General features: G+C 37.5%; 1 protein-coding gene across 6 annotated transcripts in view; it reads left to right on the forward strand.

Moving 5' to 3' along the window:
* The window catches only part of LOC135204207 (nuclear factor 1 X-type-like), a 451,271-nt gene that overhangs the window by 3,774 nt on the left and 430,248 nt on the right, over positions 1-17,249 (forward strand). For 2 of the 6 annotated variants that reach the window (XM_064234302.1, XM_064234303.1), the window contains exon 1: positions 5,446-5,847. The exons of 2 other annotated variants lie outside the window; for them this stretch is intronic. The gene's annotated coding sequence lies outside the window, so the exon portion shown is untranslated. Of the gene's footprint in view, positions 1-5,445; positions 5,848-17,249 lie in introns of those variants that run through there. 2 more of the 6 variants (XM_064234301.1, XM_064234310.1) reach the window with 2 other exon arrangements.

Consider the following 17,249-nt stretch of genomic DNA (forward strand, 5'->3'; position numbering starts at 1 on the left):
AATATGTGCACGATTGATAATACGGTAGAAATATGTGCACCAGTGATAATAGACGTAGACAAAACCAACAAATCTAACAAAACAAAACAAAAAAGTACAAGAAACCGGTTTGTGGAGGAGGAACTCATAACCTCATGACTTTGGCTGAATGCTTCATAAACGGTCTTGCTTTTCCCACGCATTTTGAGCTTACAACTGTGTCATTTCTTTAATAATGAAGATTGTGCATTACTACACATTTTTATATTGAATTTAACCAATTAATTTTATACATTCCTAGGTTTATGTTTAATTTCTTACCAAAACTTATGAAACTGGACTCCTAATGACTGACACTGGCCCCGTGCTTGGCATTAATGCGTGAATTTATTCGCCTGTCATGAATAAAATAAATATTTTTTCAGATTACGAACTGTATGTTATGAGAATGTCCATTTTCTTTGAATTCTTGTCACAGAAAACGTTTCTTATAGGGATACAAAGGAAACTCCATTTCAACCTTGATGGGGGTTCTATTATAAGGCAGAACATAATAATTTTTCACAATGATTGCACATATAGAAAGGCTTAATTCGATTATGTCATGATTGCAGTGCCAAAAGCACATTAAAAGTACCATGGTGCGGAGTTTATCACGTTTTTCTTGATTATTTGATTGTCCAGTAGAGTGCTTTCATAAGGTAAAGAATTTATTGTTTAGGTACACCTAATAGATAAAAATAGAGCCCAACAAGAACAGTTTCATTACGTATGCTTTAGCCGGGGGTGGGTGGTCTGCTCTACTCTGCTCTCACACTTTCACCTTATTTCACTTGGAAACTGCCTTACCCAACCGTGCATCAAACATACTCCCACCAACGGAAGACGAAGTATAGGCTTAGGTATCTCGTGAAACTGGTTCCCCACGATTTCCATCATCATCGTGAATATTATGGTTATTGTTAGCCCAGTGAACAAATTAGTTTTGTATTAGAAAGTGACTCATCCAATGAAGGCTCCGTAATGGCAAGGCCTTGCGTAATGGCAACAGTTAATGTTAACGATAAGACGAGCTACATTCAGCGTTAAAAAGAATATTCCCTAATTAAAAGCTGCTTTGAATCGTCGTCCTCTGTAGAATATGAAGATCAATGGATTTCAGCGGACAAAATAACACGATATGCAATGACATTTTTACTTGAGATATTCAAGAACTTTAAAACTTATAAAAATAGAATTGGAAATTGGATGGAATTAAATAATCGAAAATTGAAACAGTTTGGAGTAGTAGGTATCGGAAACGAGCGGTGATAGATTTCAGGTTTATATCATCATTGTAGTTGCGTAGGTAAACAGAAATATTCTCAAAGATGAAGAAAAAGATTTCATTGGCAAATATTACCAAAAAGTAAATACTCAAAATATCTAGATGACTGCGCATATGGGAGGAAATGGGTTATGCTGCTTGTCATTGAAGTTCTTGTGGTGTCGTGCTTGTTTTTCTTAGAAAGAAACTCGTGCAAACATTTCCATTGATGAGTTGTAGATGGTACTTGTAATTTAGCCTCAAGTTTTTGGTCTTTAAGGGTGGGGGCCTAGTTACTGCAGTTCTTTATTCCTTTTATTGTACCTCCGTTCATATTGTCTTTCTTTAATCGTACCTTTTCTCTTTCCCCTAGTAATTTATTGATTCATAGTGCAACTGCGCGGTTTTACTCCTGTTACACCTTTAAAACCTTCGTACTCACAGTCTCCCTTTCAGCGCTGAATGACCTCGTAGATCCTATAGCTTATGCGTCTCTGGCCTAAATTTTATGTTCCATTCGTAGCAAACTGACGGCCGCTTGATTTTCCTTGTGGTTGGTTGCGCACCTGCACGAGACAATTCCAGCTTGTGGTTCCCATGGCAACAACAGTTACCCTCTTAAGGAGTGAATCTAAACAGTTACCCTCTTAAGGAGTGACTCTACCCTTGTTAATTGCCAACATTAATCATGTGGTACATTCAAAATATTAAGCAATCATAGTACCCTTGCAAATGACCACAGTGGTCCTGAGCCCACCTTGTACTTGCTCAGAGGACTGTGTCTGTGGATCTAGGTAAGCTCACCTTTGCAAGCATTAGGTAGAAAACTCAAATTTCATTGATCTTGTGTTTTTTGTTTTTTTCTCATGATTGATACTAGAATGTATATTGCTCGAACTAAAAAAAAAAAAAATTAGTTGTGGATTTCATCACAGCAAGTGTGATCACAGAAGGCAGTGATTTGCTTTGAGAGAAAATAGCACCAATGATCGAACAGGGTTTTTTTTAAAATAGAAATCGGCATAGTGTCAACTTTCACATATTAGTGACAAACATCAATAGACTGCAAAGCAAAAGTGTTATAGCATTTTAGGAAACTCCACTTACTTAATATTTTTTTATCCTTATAAAATTTTGTCGTCGACATTATGGTAATAATAAAAAGTGAGATAATATATAAAACGAGAATATATTCGAAGATGGAACACAGTCATGCTCTTCATAGTTGCTCCATTAACATAAGTGTGAAAGACATCTGTTTATTACCTTTGACGTGAGGTCGACATGATGGACTTCAGCTTCCAGTTTTTTTTTTTTTGTTTTTTTTTTTTTTAATAGTTTCCCCAAAGAACTTATGATGTTCAAACCCGAATTACAATGAAAATAGTTTTCTCCTCCTCAGGATTCGCACAAAGGTCGTTCATGGTAACTCGGTACTAAACATGCTGTCACACTGACCCCAGTTTATGCCTTGGTGTGGAATTAGAATTACTTGTTATTGCTCTCTCTCTCTCTCTCTCTCTCTCTCTCTCTCTCTCTCTCTCTCTCTCTCTCTCTCAATGAGTCTAAATGTATGGATGATTTTCACGTTTCAAAATCCTGGAAAACTTCGATTTTGTCTTGTTGATGTGGCCTAATGTTGAACTGGTCTGCCAGAGGGAGGTTTTCCTAATGGTACGTTTCTGTAACTCTGGTTTGTTTTCGAAAGGACATGGTCAAGATGTACTGATATTGCTGAAATTTCGTGAGTTTCCATAAACCCAGGTTCATTTAATATTCAATATGTTTGTAGTGCCTTATTTCAAGTGTCTTATTTTGGTAATTTAGACTAGTCCTATAGTCTCTCTTTGTTTGCTTTTCCAAAATACATTGTCTGGCTTTCCTTTGTAGAGCAACATTTCTCCCAGCATCCCCTCTTAATTATGTTTTAGAGAATTGATTGAGGTAGCTGCGATGTTCTTCAAGACAGTCGTGTCATGGAAGGGTCGTCTGTTTTGCATCTAACACCTTATCTTGTTGGGATGAAGGTGACATAATCTAAAGTTCTAAACCAACCGTCAATCAAACGAGGGACCCAATTTGTCTTTCGGTGGGTAGTAACCATTCACCTAAATTATTTCTTTCTATTCATACGAATCTATTTGTTGTTGTAAATTCACTTCTATGGCATGATTAATCTTGCTTTAATTATCGCCACATATTATTAGCATCGGCACGTGTATTATCTGTTTTTTTATTTGTCGTTATAATTTATTTTTAGACCTTACCACTTTTTCACATTCGGACGATACAGATTTTGGGTATTTGCTATGCAAAGTTCCACAAGAATGTATGTTCATTATAATTACTTTTTTTTATTCATTAGCATTTAGCTGTTCTCCTTAAACCAGGATAACTCTTGAGACTAGATACGGCAACGATCACAGCCACATTCACACACTGACTCCTGAATCGTGGAAGAACTCCTGTTCAGAAAACTTCCACAACATCAGGTGGTTTATGCACCCACACACAGGGTTCATCAGCAATGCGTCAACTCCCCCTACACCCACTGCATCATTGACCTTTATGCCTTACAATGCACTCTCTTTTCCCCCGGATGTTAAGGCCATGTCTTTCCAATACCTCTTTTCATATCATCTCTCCAGCCTTTTCTGGTCTCTTGGGAGGAGTGCCGTCAGTACACCACCCATTCGGCCCCTAGCTGCAACCCCTTTCATTCCTATTTTACTGTACTTCCGTTCAAATGCCCTTTTTTCCACCTTTTCCACCCTCTCCTTACAAATGATGCATAGTTCAACTGCAAGGTTTTCCCCCAGTTACATTTTCAAACCTTTTTACTGTCAATATCCGTTTCAGCGCTGAATAATCTCATAGGCCCCAGCACTTAGCCTTTGTCTAAATTCTATATTCTACTCTATTCTATCCCAGCCCCTTCTTTTGTCATCCTCTCTTCATTCTTTTTAACATGTCCGGATGATCGTGATCATAATAATATGTTGTTGATGGCTTATCTGCTCCATTCCCCATGCATGAAGGTCTCTCTTTGGGTTAGATGCTTTAACCCACTCTCTACTTGATCCGATCTTCTTTATGTGTCACTTCCATTCATATCACAACTCCACATCCCAGGCCCCTCTAGTTGTTCTCACGTGATATACCCTCTCTTGTATTTGCTTCCATCCAGTTTTTCTTCTTCTTCTTCTTCCGGTGAAAATTGAGTTGAGCCCAGATTTCTGTCGATATTTGTGAGCCCCGGGTGATTTCAAACTCGTCTAGGAGAAATCGCATAGTTCGAATGGGGCTACATCTGCCTCAGAAACCTTACTTTTAATTTCAGATGATAACTCTCTTCATCATTGTCCTTATATGTTCCTCAGTCCTGTCTTGTCTGCCATAAGGTGTCTTCTGTGTCTTTTTATACAAGGAACTTTGAGGTTGTTGTTCCTGTTCCGTGGCCTCGTAACATGCACAATTTCTTACAACATTTACGAAATGGAATTCGGTGATCCTCGGATGGCACGGTTAAGCGACTTTCTATTAACAAATTTTAGAACTTTCTTCCCGGCCGTGTTTTTCCTTATTCAGAACATTCAGTTCTAACAGAGGTAAGTGATTTTTTTTTTTTTTTTTTTTTTAACTGGAGAGGAAACCGAGTTTTTTTTTTTCTTCCTCTTCTTTTCCTCGAGCATGGGCTAGGTGAGGGCATTCGATCGGCTGTTCAGTTGGTCTCTGCATATCGCTGCCATCTAGTAACTTTAAAACCCGAAGTTCTCTCCGCAAACCGGTGATCAGCAGTTGCTAAATCTGGCCCAAAATTGCATGGTATTCATATATTCATGACTCCTTACCTTTTAATTAACGTTAATTTAGCGTTTTGGTAGTTAAAGAGAGTCAGCTTTATGTGTTACGGTTGAAATAAACTATCATTTACTTCAATCATGCAGTGTCGTCAATAATCCGTTCGGTATGACAACTTTGTCTCTTGTATCGGCCCCACGTGTTGTAGCCTTGGCGGCCTGCCGCTACGTCATAATTGCGTCACTGGATAGGAGGAGTTAGATAAGACGCCCCGCCTACAATTCATCCCAGTCTTCCTTATTCGGCAGATCCTAGGCGCGCCCCCTTTTACCACTGCAGTCAAAACAAAACCTATAATTTCCATGATATTACGTTCTGGCTGAAATAAAATCGTCACGGATTTTGAAGGATATGGATACAAAATTGAATTTTGGATCTTCATTTAAGTAACGTATGTGGTGAGATAAATATAAGATCATAGAAAGGCCGAATCCAACAAAAGGTTCTTCACATGAAATGACTCTGTGCGGACAGTGTCTTGACAAAACAACGACTCATTGCTATCTAATACGCCACTATATTCCCCGATGTTTTTGAGTGTGAAGCGTTAAATACGATATGTGTATGAAGTGTCATGTCACTGTGTTAGGCTGTGTTTAGTGACTGAATGTCTTGTCAAGTGGTGTCGTTAATGACAAATTGGAATAAAGCGCAGAAACGAGAAGGGGTCCCGCCACCAACACCAACAACACACGATCATGGTAAGTTGGTCCACAGCAGACGAAATCTTTCCTTTATCTTTGGACCCCAGCAGAGACATCAGAGGGTCCCAGTCGACGACGTCGCTCATTTGGGCCTTGCTGGTAAACATTGGCATGCCCTCGAGCTGGCAGGAGCCTCCTTTTGGCTATATAACTTTTCTGGTTTTGGCAGAGTGCAGAGGAGACACAGAAGAAGTTGGCACAGCGATGTTGCAAAAGAAATCAGCTGATCGGATGAGATGCCACCTCCCTGGGGGTGGGCAAGGGGGAGCTGGAGCTCTAAGAGACGGGGGAGGAGGAAACGATAGTGGTGGCATCCTTACACCAGGCACTCGAGTGCCTGTCTTTGGAAGTGGCCCTCATCCTCTCATATCCGATTGTTAGTGTCTTCGATGCGAGTTTTTAATTATTAGGCCTATTACATCATTTTTTACCTGTTGGAGAGTAGCATCAGAAGTCTGTCGTAAACACACTCACACTCATACATATATATAATAAATTATGTGCCATTGATTGTTGTTGTTATTCAAAATATGAGGACTTAATGTCCTTTGATCATTTTTGCTTGATGGATATAGTGTAACAAATATGCCTTCTTTACTTTAATTACAAATTAGACATCAAGCAATATCTCAAAAATCATTAAACGATTTTTTATTGAGTAACGCTGTAATGTCGTGATGGTGGTAAGAGATGTAGTAATGTTACGGTTACGTAACTGCCAAGTTGAGGTGCGCTGTATAGTTGTTTACTTTGTGGCACATTTGCGGGAGCGAAGGAAGGAGCCCTACTATTCATATTTAGCTGACAGGCTTAGTTTTAATTATTTCTAAGTTCATTTAAATGCATCTTTCGTTTCGGTTAGTTGGGGCGAATCCCATGATCAACACCAGTCTTCATAATTTGTTCCTCAAACTTACTCTTTTTAAAGGCTCTTATTGTATTAAGCCCGGCTCGGTCTAAGCCAACCCACCCCTTCGTACTTGAGCATTTCAAGATTTGTAATTGTTATTAATCAGGGTAACATTTATTATTTAAAGGTTTTGGGATATCTAATATCTAGTAGGCCTATGCAGGTGGACACGTCTTATGTAATTACATTTGGGAATATTATGTAGAGCCGGTTCTCAGGTGACATAATTATTGTTATTTAACGCATTTGTCATACTATTCATCTGGTATTAGAGAGATTTCATTTCCGGTGGACGAATGATGTCGGCACTTGAGGAGGATGGACGAGCGAATGGAACTCATCATCTTTACCCAACACATTGTGACCCATCTTGATTTCAAGGTTCTGTTCATTGATATTTGGAATGAGGATGGTTGTAGCACCGTGTCCTCCACCCCCCTCCCCTTCCCACTACCACCACCACATATGATTACAGCAACTTGGGTGCCAAAGGCATCTGGCATTCAGTAGTAGTCACCCATCCAAGTACTGACCAGACTCAGTGTCGCCTATTTCACGGAGAACAACGGTATATTGGGCATCTTATTGCCTGCCGTTCATTGTGGTCATACATCCAGGAACTGACCAACCTCAACTTGCCTTCTTTGTAGATATGAAGACCGGTACCGTTTTCAAACGTGTAATTTCATATCTTGTCTTCCTCTCGCATAACTTCTCAGAATCGATGCCCCCCCCCCCCCATCGTTCTCCCTCTCCCTCCAATGCGGGCTCCCATCATGGTCAAATGAAGGTATATTCTGACCTGAGTATCACTGTACTGAAGTTAGCTTGAGGTTTGCAGTCGCCTGGTGGATTTAGAGTACTATCCTAGTTCAGAATTATGATACTGAGCGATAGTTTTGCGTGGGTATACTTGGAATAGTTTCTGGGGGAATTACAGTGGTAGGTTTGGACCGAAATCCTTTGTCAGTTCTGCCCGATACGTGTGCTCGCATCAAATGTAACAATTCTTATTCTTCTATCTTAAAGAATTCAGCTTTTTATTTCCTAAAAGCTTATTAGGCCTAACTTTTCGGTTCGAAGCAACCTATTATGTAGTGACTTTTACTAGCTGACGCCTGCTTATTAGACGAATTTGAATAAGTTTTCGATAATCACAATTATTGTTCTGGTAAACTATGACTACTTTGGCTAGACAGAAGTGGTCTTGGACGAAGTTTCATTGTTAAGGGCAATATTATGTTAGGGTTAAAGTATGTTGCAGACGCCTTGCAAATACAAGCCTGTTAATTATGCATACCATTATGAAATTGATTTTGTCAGTCTAAAAAGTAATTTCTTTGTATTTTTGGTTAGGTTTTACAGAAAGTTATGTATTTTTCTTTATTGAAGGCATTGCATAGCAGTGTGAAGGCAACGCAAATACGTATAGACAATGGACAAAGAGTAGAATGACAATTAGCCATGTAATTACAGTACAAATCACGGCATGGAAATTGTGATCCTCATCTCTCTTAATTAACGTCCCGTAATATCTGACGCAGACTGTTAGGCAAAACTTATGGAGAATTTTCGATCTAATTGATAGCTACCTTTTCCCATTTTCTCTTTTATTTAATTTTACTGCAGGCGAACGCAGTGGTTCTCCCCATTTTCTCGCTTATTTTTTATTTTACTAAAGACGAACACAGTGGTTCTCCCGTGGTTGTGAAGTCCTTACCCTTGGGGTTTCATTCTTCCTCGCCTCTCCTCAGATCCGCCGAGAGATTTGTTTCAAAAACTGCACTATCACGGGTGTCATTCTCGTAGTGTCATTACGACAGGTTTAACTAAAGATGACTTCATGCCTTATGACCTTTTTTCTCAGAATTGACAATGTTTTGTCCATTTTTCATCCTGCTCTTTATGTTTGGGAGAGATACAAGATTTGGAAATATCTATGGTAATAATGATTAATAATTGGGTATTTGAAACTAGTCCTTCTTTAGGTTAATAATCAAAGCTGGCCCTTGGAATATGTTTTTTTTAATGGTTAAAGTTTTTTTAATGCTTGCTCTGGCGCGTGTGTTTTTGTGTTTGTATGGAAGTTGATGGGATAGGTAACTTTAAGGCCCTATAAACGGCATTCGTAAAGGTAAATAAAGAAAAATTAAGAGGAAGTATAAAAAGCACACCCTGTTCTTGCAAGAAAGTAGTTTGCAAGAAACTGAGAGAGAGAATTGCAGAGTTCGGTAGAAGGAGGAATGTAGCCTTTCTTGTAATCAGTAATATGAACCAACAGGATAAGCGAGCCTGAGAAAAAAAGTTTCTCTCTCTCTCTCTCTCTCTCTCTCTCTCTCTCTCTCTCTCTCTCTCTCTCTCTCTCTCTCATCATATATATATATATATATATATATATATACATACTATATATACGTATATATGTATAGTATATATGTGTGTACACGAGCTTGCTTGCTTCTGAGCTGTGAACCTAATCTCTTGTAAAACCTCTTAACCTTGTTTTGATAGGTCTTCTAATTCTTCAATTGTGTTTGGATTTCAGGTACATATTTTTTCTGTAGCAATCTCAGTATCCTGTCATTTATAAGTTTTTTTTTTTTTTTTTTTCTTTTGTAAGCTTGCTTTTATTGTTAAATAAAGGACAAGAGGTCGAAAGGGCTTGTAAAACCCCATCGTTTCTCTTTCGTGGATTTTTTATAGCTCTCTCTCTCTCTCTCTCTCTCTCTCTCTCTCTCTCTCTCTCTCTTCTCTCTCTCTCTCTCTCTATATATATATATATATATATATATATCATATATATTATATATATATATATATATTATATATATATATAATGTGAATGTGTATACATAAATATTTACTAATATTGTACCATAACTTTCGTTGGGTGTCCAATTCACTCTACCTCGGGCATAACTTATACCCAAGGGTAACAAAGGGAACCATAAGTGATAAATGTTTTGTCACCAGTGGGATGCGAACTAGACCATCAAGAGCCTCTCTTCATGGCTTAGTGGGCATAGTCACTGCACTTTCGTTTTTCCCAACCAGGCAGCAGTTCGAATCCCACCGGTGACGAAGCATTCATCACTTACGATTTCCCTTGGACGTGAGTTATTTCCGAGGTATAGTGAACATTATGTTAAACGGAATTTTGTGGCTCAGTATTTATGAATATATATGTAAGAGATGGAGTCACTCAATAGTTTGCTTATTCTGCCAGGCCTCCTTTGTTATTCTTCATGTTTGTCATAATATAGTAAGGTATTAAATTGTTTATCACGTCAGCCTTCGTGTTAAGTTTTATTTTTTATTTTTATTTTAGTTTTGCTACGGTGTGTCTGGGATAATATAAGATCTATTGCTGGCACTGAGGTAGGGTAAAGCTTCCCCTTGTGAAATATGTAATATGCATAAGGAAATAGTTTCTCTCTCTCTCTCTCTCTCTCTCTCTCTCTCTCTCTCTCTCTCTCTCTCTCTCTCTCTCTCTCTCTCTCTCTCTCTGGTTATTTGTATTTTAAGCAAAAATCACAACTATGTTTTCGTCGGTTGTACATGCAAAATACTTAGTCTCCATTTCGTCTTAAAAATGTCTTATCCACCTACACCTTTTGCTTTCACAATAGAATTTTGCCGGTTTGGTTAGTGATATTTTTGGAAAATTGTTTGACCCCAACCAAAACTGATTCGTATGACCAAAGACGTGAGAAAATTTCTGAAAATTGTTCTTGTAATCTGTTACGCTGACGGTGCGCACGTAATGTTCCCCGTTATATTCCTTAACCTGCTTCGTGGATTTTTTTTATTCTTTTTAGAAGAGATATCAGGTCATTTAAATTCAAGGCCTTATTTCTGACATTTTCATCAGAATAGAAATAAAAAGGGGGAGCGGGACCCTTAATGTCCTTACCTGTCTTCGACGCAACGTAGAAAAAATAGATGGAAGATATGTACCGTTCTCTTGGAAAAGGGAATATTGTGAAAAATCAGGGAATACAGGGAGAGGGAGAATATTCCGTATGTGATTAATCTAAAAAAAAAAAATGGCTGGAACGTGTACAGTGTTGCAAGAGGTTATTTCAGGTTTTGTAGTACTTGCTTAGTTCCCTGTTTTAAGATCAGAATTTTTGTCAATTGGAATGCAGTTGCAGCGCTTATGACCTACGAAACTTATGAAAACTCTGCATATACTAATTTTGTTCTTTTACTCAGGAAATTTCCTCATTTGCCTTGTTCCTTGTCCGTCTTAATTGCCTTATGCTACCTTTCCTTTTTCTGTTGCCGGAGCCAGTTGGACGAGAAACCTAATACATCTTGAGAGTCAAGATGGGATTGTACGATGTTGCTTTTTGTCGTTGCATTCCGTTGAGTGTGCTTTCAGCCATGCGTGTCCTCTGTGCTTCTTACTACAGTACCTATATGAGACGACTTGGCAGAGCAGTAGATATTTCTCTGATTGTAGAGCGCATTACTGCTCAATATAAGCTTATATGTTATTTAACTTTTATGCGTTGCTTTTTACTATTTTCGATCCCATTCCTTTACCTGTAACTAGAGAGAGAGAGAGAGAGAGAGAGAGAGAGAGAGAGAGAGAGAGAGAGAGATATTGTGTATTTCCTTAAGCATTTCTTGGAATTCGCATGAGATGACTAGGCACCCTTCAGGTTTTTCGTCTGTCATTTACAGAAACCTATTTTGTCACCTGCAATCTGTAACTTCTTGTTAAAGTAGGAAAAAAAATAAAATGGTGAAGTTTTGTTGTTAATTGAGCAACGATATTGTGTAGCAAGTAGGCCTGTGCTCATCCTGGATTCCAGGTGTACGACAGAGTCCTGGAACCCTCTAAAAAAAAAAAGAAACAAAAAACTGCTTTATATTCCTCGCCTAATGGCGGAAGGTTATTCAGTTGAAACAAGAAAAAAAACTATTTTACTTATTTTTTTTTCTTAATACCTGGACCTATAACGGAATTTTAGCGTCTCCAGTTAGTTTCATGACTGGAGATGCCTGCAGCACTCCTTTTTAAAATTTTTTGTTCTGTTTCTGCTTGCTGCCTTGAGGGCATATACCTAGATATCCTGTTATTAAACTCGACTAGTAGACATCTGGGCCTGATTGCGACTGACTACCACTAGCACTAGTTTGCTGAGGTTTGTTACAATCCCCAGTAAGATTTTGTATTTTCCAACCAGGGGCGTTGATCCCACCATCAACCCTCTTCTTTTTGTGATATATTAGTAGCCCTTTATCTCTCAAATTTTTTTGTTTGGCTATAACCAAATAACCTTTTATCTGTGGGGCTTGAGTAGTCATAAATCAGGCATTCAACCTATCTAAAACGCCTTACGAGCTCGCATGAGTCAGGAGACCCCAAGGGCTGCCTGCTCCATCCTTAAGGCTCGGATGCTCCCACGTGGTTTTCCTGCGCAAATCGTGGGCTTCGTAGCCCATGATTTCTGGTTACCTCTCTGACGTACCATTGCAAACCAGTTTGTGTGTAGTTCCGCAACTTTTTTTTTTTTTTACACCTGACCCCTCCCCCACCCCCTTTTTTTGTGCGTGTTGACCTAGCAATGTACGTTAGCCCCTCATTTGCATAATTTTCTTCTCATGTCGCACGGCCACTGGTGGTCGACTGCGTTTCCAAGGCGCGAGAGGTGATGGAAATAATAAAGAAAATGGCGGACCTCTTCGTCCATTTATATGGAAAGGTATGAAGATTGAATAGAAATGATCGTTCATTGTTGCCTTTCAGGTGTTCTGGTTCTGTTCATAACGAGGATAGATGTACTTTCTCATTAGTGTGTGATTGTGTATAAATTTGGACGCTGATGGCGAGGGACTGGCTATATGGGTAGGCATACATGTGTACGTATGCCTCGTATACATCCTCACAATATGGTGAATTAAGTTTTCGTACATTTAAACTAGTAAATAGCCCTTATATTGTTTACTTCCTCCATAAGCAACATTCTGGCCCCCCCCCCCTTTTTTTTTTTTGCCTTTTTTTTTTTTTTGCCGCTTATGTTTTGCATCTTTATTTTATTTGTGTTACGAATTTGTGTCAGGATCCCTTTGGGAAGTAATTACATTTGCTAATTTTTTTTTATGTATTCCGGTAGGTAAATGGAATGGCTTCCAGAGAGGTATGTAACTTACCCACTTTTCTGGTGAGTCTGATGTCATTATTGTGATTTTTTCTTTTAATATCGTCTGACTCGCTATCCTATGTCAAGTGGATATAATACACACACATTATATGTATATATATATATATATATATATATATATATATATATATATATATATATATATATATATATATAATACACCTTTGCGATTACATATAGAGGATTACTTGTCAATCCGTGGTGTCGGATAAGTTACGTCAGGGGGCAAGTGAAGTTAATTTAGCTATGGGAATTAACATTTGACATTTAACGTAAAGGTTGTGCATTTTAGGAATAGATGAAGTAGCAATTATTGATGGCAAGATTGATGTACACCCACTTACACGTCCCGAATTACCGAAAACGTCCACAATTATTTTGTTTTAACAAATCTGATGAAAATTTTTCCAGAATTTATTGACTAAACTCCATAACAATATCAGAGGAAAATAGAAGAAAAATTATCATGTTCATATTAATTTTAAAGAATATGTTGCATAATGGATAAAAGTGTTGAAAGCATAAAAAACAACAGCAATAAAAACATGATAAAATTCATAATGATGTTTTCCTTTCTGCTTTATAAGCATGAGATGGCGGATACGCTTACTCGCTAGGCTGCTCTCCACCGTAAACTCCAGGAAGTTACTACAGGATGATCCCGGCTGTTGTGTTGGCGTGGAAGTATTAAGTGTTTACTTTAGGGGGCATAAATTGCTGTCTTTACAGCATCTGTATGCTGCGCTGATAAGACCGAGAGAGATAGTGAAGGGAATTATACACGATATCGCGCGGTGAGGTTAAGGAGCATTTATTTTGCTGAAAGATAACGGGTTAGCGTGTGAATTTCTTTTTAGTTAACTTTATGTTAAACGATTTATTGAAAAGGAAACTAAATAAGTTATTTGCGGTACCAATGAGCATTACTGTGTGTTGTAACCTAGTTGGAGAAGAGCATGTGCCAGGAACCTCACCCCTAAAAGATATATGCATATATATATATAGATATATTATATATATATATTACGATATATTATATAGTGATATATAATATTATATCTTATATAAATAATATATATATATATAGATATATATATATAATCATATATATATATATATATAGTATATGTATAGTATCTATATTACTAGCAAATCACGGTGACGATGTAAATCCAAAGACACAAGAATATAGAATTTAATAAATTAAAATTACAAGTATTATTGAGTGCCATTAAAACTTTCTTATAGTAGTTCAAACCATCACCAAAGTAAACTAAGACTTTTCATATTCTTCAATACAATATATATGCTCAGAATATAGAGATTGTTCTTCACACCCCAAGTTCTACATTTTATTTGTCGTGAAATGTAGAACTTGAGAATATCCAGGAAATTTACCTGATTTTCTTTTACTTTATATGTATATATATATATATATATATATATGTACTATATATATATAAAAAAATATATATATTATATATCATGTGACTCAAAGTTCCCTCGTGGGTGATAAATTCTTTAGAAGCGTTAGTCATGATACGCCCGTATTTTAAGGTTGGAATGATTTCCCAATAAATCCAGCGTCACAGGAATAATGGCTTGTTACCCTAGTTACGCTGGAAAGTGTCATCTGTATTAGGATTTGGGGGATTATGGGATACATGAAGATTTAAAATTCCCTTCTTGGAGGTTCGACTAATCAAAAAAACCAGTTTACAGCGTTTCTTCAAAGTTGGCTAAGATTCAGTTAATTAAATTGCAATTAGAACTTTTAAGTTTATTCCACGTAGTTTATGAATCACTCCATTAAATTGCAAATAAAATTGTTAAGAATCATGCTATTAAATTGCAAATAGAATTTGTAAGTTTATAAGTTTAATTGCTAATGGAACTTATAAGCTTGTAAGGTTAATTGGAAATAGAAATTATAATTTTATAAGTTTATCTGTAAATATAACTTATAAGTTGATAAGTTTAATTGCAAATTCAACTTATAACTTGATAAGTTTAATTGCAGATAGAACTTATAAGTTGATAAGTTTAATTGCAAATAGAGCTTACAAGTATATAATTTAAATTGCAAAAAGAGCTTATAAGTTTAATTGCAAATAGAATTTACAAGTATATGTTAAATTGCAAATGGAGCTTATAACGTTATAAGTTTAATATATAAGCGAAATATGAAAGTTGATAACTAAAATACCCAAGTGTCAAAACCAAGTATCATGGCTGGAACCCAAGTCGCTATTTTAGATTGTGCCCAGTTCTTTATGAACGTGCCCTGGCCCGGCGAGATTCCCCGCGATGGCAGGGTTATCCTCCCCAAGTTGAACTGGATTATTATTTCCAGGCTTTGGCCCGAGGGCCTGGAATTCCTCCGTTGCCAGGTGGTTTATCTGGGTGGCCGATTTGCTAGATAAGGCTGGAGGGTAGCAGCCACGTTGTCAGTTAGAAATTCTGTCCAAACAGGATGTGATTTTTGGGTTCAGCGCTTTGCTGGATATTTGTAACCAAGCGGGGAATATTTTCGATATTTTACTATGCTCTTTATTGGCCAAGTTGTTTTATGTCTCACACAAGCAAGTTTTTTTTTTCCCTACCCCATTGTGCTACGTAGGTCGCAGTTACCGGACAGTTTCGAATTTTGCCAATGCTGGTATTTTTTTTTTTAATATAATAACAAAGGCGAAAACCTTTCGGTGGTCTGCTTTAGTAAGATACAAACTCGATAATATTTCAGATTTACTGAAGCAGCATTTATTATTTGACTCGATAGTTAATTTGAAATTCCAACCAAGCAAGGTTTTTTTTCTGATATGCACATAGTACAGTGCCTCCTTAACGGTAAGCGTCCTTATCGTTGCCCTTACTATGCACTGTGATTATTGTAAGTAAAAGCTGCAGTTGGAAGTGCGTGCAACTCGGTCTTTTACCGCTCACGCTTGGGCAAGATCCAATTAGACCGGTTGTTTCCATGGGCTGTCCAGTAACCTTTATTGGTCGCTTCACGCAATGCAACACACGCCAGACCTTCATCATAACGCCACAGATTTATGCTGAATCGCCCCACTATTCTCGATATACGACATTCGGTAGACCATTACTGCTGTATATTTTTGGAGGGATGTTACTTAATCGAGGAATGAATATTTTTTTTAAGTATCGTTGTCGCGGCTATGTTAATTATTATGAGTGATGTTGCATTGATGATTAGCTGGTAGTGTCAGGTAGTTTATTGCTTGTGATCTCGTCCCCAGAGGTAAAAAAATAAATAATAAACGTATGTTTAGCAAGACAATCATTGAGAAAAACCCGCGTATTGGGGAACAGTTTGACCCTCTCTGTCACTTTTTTTTTTTTTTTTTTTTTTTTTTGCTGACGTATTGAAAATGGAACATAAACTGAAGAGAAGATAAGGTACGTAGCCTCATCCTGCTAGAAATTTACCATAGAGCAGTTGAGAGAATTTCAGTAACAAACCGACGGGTGCAAAAAAAAAAAAAAAAAAAAAAAATAAAAAAAAAAAAAAAAAAAAAAAAAAAATATCGCCCCCCCCCCCCCACACACACCCACACCAAGGTATCTTTTCTATATTGAAACTGGAAAGATTACTTCACATTAGTTCAACGGTAACAAAATCGGTGGAAGTTAAAGTGGGGCCACTATATACGGACGGGAGAGGTTTGGAATCTCTGCTTCCGCATAAACGCGTCCCCCCATCTCTGTGTGGGTTGGGAGGTCCTCTAGCCTGTGACTTTTAATAGTCATCTCGAGTAAAAGCTGCGTGAGAGAGTAAATGTGTTAACAATAAATGAGCGTACTTCGTTACTTTCTGATGAAGTTGTAATTCACTTAATTTTTATGTGTATGTATGTATGTATTGTAAGCCAAGGTATTGTCAAGTGATGGCGCCCTCTCTCTCTTCTCTCTCTCTCTCTCTCTCTCTCTCTCTCTCTCTCTCTCTGTTAGATATCCACAGAAGTAATGGACCGTATCGCTTTGTACTGTTCGGACTAGATAGGTGCGGGTCATATTATTGAGTTAGAGGAAGGCAAGCGGACATATCGACGTTTCATTCGTTTTTTATGTCGGGTATATATAATATATATATATATATATATATATATATATATATATATATATAAATGTGCAAAGGTGCTTGTATTATATGTATATACACACACACACACATTTTCAGAAGAATTACTTAAAGTAAATTGGCCTCTTTCTTTGTCGTAAGTCAGATGCTGTTGTGAAGTGGATGTGGAAATAGAAATTAGGTCGAAGATTTAGTAACGAGTTTTTTTTTTTCT

The sequence above is a fragment of the Macrobrachium nipponense genome, chromosome 44, assembly GCF_015104395.2.
Source record: "Macrobrachium nipponense isolate FS-2020 chromosome 44, ASM1510439v2, whole genome shotgun sequence".
Taxonomy (NCBI): Eukaryota; Metazoa; Arthropoda; class Malacostraca; order Decapoda; family Palaemonidae; genus Macrobrachium; species Macrobrachium nipponense.